The following is a 3,675-nucleotide window of genomic DNA, read 5'->3' as shown; positions in this document are numbered from 1 at the left end:
AATAATTTAAATATTTCTTTAGTAAAAATAAACTAAAAACAAATATTTTCTTTTCTTTCTTCTCTCTTTCTAACATCGCACATGGACAACAATAGAGATGGTAGTTTAGTACATATCTATCAATTAAAATATAAGTCAATTAGTATAATTAATTGTGTCATAAATAGGTTATCATATTAGGAGTTTTAAAATTGAACCCAATACAGTTATTAATCGAGTTTATAGTTAGGAAGAGCAAACAAATCCATTCAAGTTGGATATCTAAGTATTTGATCCAAATAGATTGGATAGTATCCATCTAAAATACTCTGGATTTGATTTATTTTATATCCATCCATGAACTTGAATATTTGTAATATTTAAGCATTCAAGATTAAAATTGAATATTATAATTAATATTTAAGTTTTGTAAATTAGATGAAAAATCAAAATAACATTGCTAAAAAATATTGCACCATCAATGACAACAATGACAGCACCATCACTAAGAAATAGAAGTGAGTGAACAAAAATACAAATACTATCAACAAATTCAAAACTCTCTGATCTATGTCATAGTGACAATGTTTGTCGGATAAATGGATGTGCCGGCGATAGATGCACCTTCAAATGCAAAACCCTATAGCAAGACCCCATGATTAGACGATGTTTTCAAGGTTCATTGCCTTTAACAACCAAATTGAGGGTCTTTATATTGAAAAAAAGTGGTAGTGTAATGTAACTTGTGTTTTTGTGGTGTGGTTATGGTTGCAGTTATTTTGGAAGGGGTGTGCAACTCTACATATCACCATTTTCTGGCATTAAGACTATCATTGTGTAGATCATCCAATTTCAAGTTTAATGGTACATTTCATGGTCCATTTCGATCAATAATGCCATTGCACGCGAAGAAGCAGTGGTCACTAGTGATGTCTATATTTTTTTAATGTAAAATATATTTTTGTAATTAATTAAAAAATAAGAGTAATAATTTTGTTATTCATTCGGAGGTTTGATGTCCACGTGGCTTCATCATTTGACGTCCCTTGCAGACTAGCCGAGGACGTGGCAACCTCAGGCTCTTGTTTGAGTCTCTCTCTTCACAATCAATATTGTTCTACTGAAATTTAGATATCTGACTTTGCATATTGCATGCACCACCCCCCCCCCCCCCCCCCCCGCGCCCCCCACCCTTCTTTTATATTAGGGAATTTATTATCTATCTATATTTTTGTGTAAACATTCATTTCGAGCTCGCATTTTAGGCATGAAAATAATTTGGCTAACTTGCGAATTGCCAATCTCTCTGTCTTTCTTCGGAAATATGTGATTATGTTAATTAGATCTAAAAATGCAAAGATCTCTGAATTTGAAGATCTATATAATAAATATGAATTTTGATGGATTTAAAAAGGATTGAACATAATCTCTTGCTTCCACTAAATAAGCCAAACTATTTGGGCCAATATATATACTAATTGACCATGTATGCAAAGGTAATATTATAATAAAAAATACGAAAACGTAAAAAAAAAATCTTAAAAATTTTACTAAACTGTAAAATGTATGATCTGTTATTCAGTAAATAAAGTCTTAAATGACATGTCGTAAATAGTATGTTTTGACGCATACTTTTAATAATATATCATTTATAAAAAAATGAAATTTTAAAAACTTAATAAGTTATAATTTTGAATGGAGAATTAGACGACCATCTATGTTCTATACTTCCATTATATTGATCACAGGCTTTTCACACAATTAAAAATTGAAAAAAAAAAAAAGAAAGAATCCTAGCTATTATTTTTCTGTTACAATTATGCCATAAATACTTACTTAGCACATAACTAATGGTAAATGTCACATATGAAACTGTTTCGTCAATTTACAACAAGCGTTTCCGTAATCAGTATTTAAAGTGTGTTCTCTTCCTACCTAATCCTTCCACAGAACCACAAGTATCCTTTTAAATCACTGGAAACTTGTATCAACAAAACCAGTGCAAAGACTTCCAGTGATCTTGCTGATCCGATGGCAAAAATCATCAAATACCCTTCTTATGGTGCTGATTGTTGTGTTCGCGACAACGCTGTTCCCTTCAGGACTGTCACAAGAGCAGCCTACTCAAGATATTGAAAAGTGCTGGTCATCTCTAACAAGCGTACCAAGTTGTCTCACGGAGATTATCGGTCCCCTGTTGCTTGGCCAAATTGGCCAAATTGGCCAGATTGGTCCTGTTTGTTGCACTGCCATCAATCAAATTACCGACAGTTGTTGGCCTAAGATGTTCCCATTCAACCCATTTTTGGCTCCATTGCTCAAGAACCTCTGCACTGCACCTCCACCTCAAAACGCTGGAGTACTGAGTGCTGCGAGCAAGGTTTCTTCTCCAAATCTGTTGTTGACGCCAGGGATTAATGTGGCTGAAGTTACTGAATGCTGGTCCTCCATTGCAAGCACGGAAGGGTGTGCTTTAGAGGTTTATAAATCACTCACCACTGGCCAAATCAATGGCGTTGGCCCTGCTTGTTGCAAGGCTATCATTGGAATTAATAATAAGTGCTGGCCTAAGATGTTCCCATTTAATCCATTCTTCCCTTCATTTTTGAGAAGCAGTTGTGCTGCTGTCATTGTTTGATCGTGGGAGAGTCAAGAGTGGTTCCTCTGCTTTTCGATTAGTTTATGTTTTCGGCTAGATGATTTTTGTAGTCTTAATTTAAGACTGTCGATCGTATGATTCTTCGCAATAAAAGTTCAGTTGGCCAACTAGAAATTTGGCAGCATTTTCTTGCTCTTGGTGATATCATTTCTCTGTTCTTTAAAGTTTAATTTTAATATTTATTTATATTCAAAGGCATTTAAATGCAAGTTTGCATGCGCATTAGCTTGTGCACTTGAACAAATAACGCACTGATGGAGAATTGACTGATAAAAAGACTCTGACTGAAACAAATAGAATCAACAATCTCATTAATTTCTTGGTAAAATCCAAGAATACAGGTAATGACGAAGCCAAATATTTTTAGGGATATAAAAATGCTAGCCGATGTGCTTAAAGCTTTGGCCGGTAGAAATATTTCGAGTCAAAACGGTAAGGATTTATGAAAATTGGCGACATCTACAAAAGTATTTTTAGATATTATCAAGATTTTTATTATATTATGATTGCGTTTATATATATATATATAATTAGGTCCAGCTACGTTATCCATGGGGTTTGGTACCCCATTTTTTTGTCTTTTTCAAGTCCACTGAGAGTTCAAGTGTTCATCAATGGCTTAGATGAAATTATTGAGTTATTAACATTAAAAGCCCCTATTGTTGATGCAAAATAAGAAAAATCAAAAGTTTTAAAATTATAACATATAAGTCCATAATATTCTAATTTTTTTACACTATTGAACTACGTTTCTAATATCTATTTAAATTAATAAATTTACATATTAATAAATAAATTAATTAATTTATTATATAGTTAAACTATGTATATTATTTACTAACCATAATTAATGATAAATATAAATATGATTTTTTTTTTAATTTAACATAACGGCAATCAATTTCCTCTCACCCATGTGAATAAGGTTCAAAGCCCATAACCTTTTTTTTTTTTTCCATCACAAGATATTTTACTATTTCTAGTGGATGGAATGTACAAAATACGAAAGTAAATTTAATTTCATATTTTATGTGGTT

The 3,675-nt window shown here is 32.3% G+C and overlaps 1 protein-coding gene across 1 annotated transcript in view; it reads left to right on the top strand.

The window, feature by feature from the left end:
- Window positions 1–3,675, top strand: part of LOC112095822 — a 7,914-nt gene that overhangs the window by 555 nt on the left and 3,684 nt on the right. The window lies entirely within an intron of this gene.

Source organism: Citrus clementina, unplaced genomic scaffold, assembly GCF_000493195.1.
Source record: "Citrus clementina cultivar Clemenules unplaced genomic scaffold, Citrus_clementina_v1.0 scaffold_1, whole genome shotgun sequence".
Classification (NCBI taxonomy): Eukaryota; Viridiplantae; Streptophyta; class Magnoliopsida; order Sapindales; family Rutaceae; genus Citrus; species Citrus x clementina.
The sequence above is the reverse complement of the archived record's forward strand: the minus strand, read 5'-3'. Positions and strand labels throughout refer to the sequence as shown.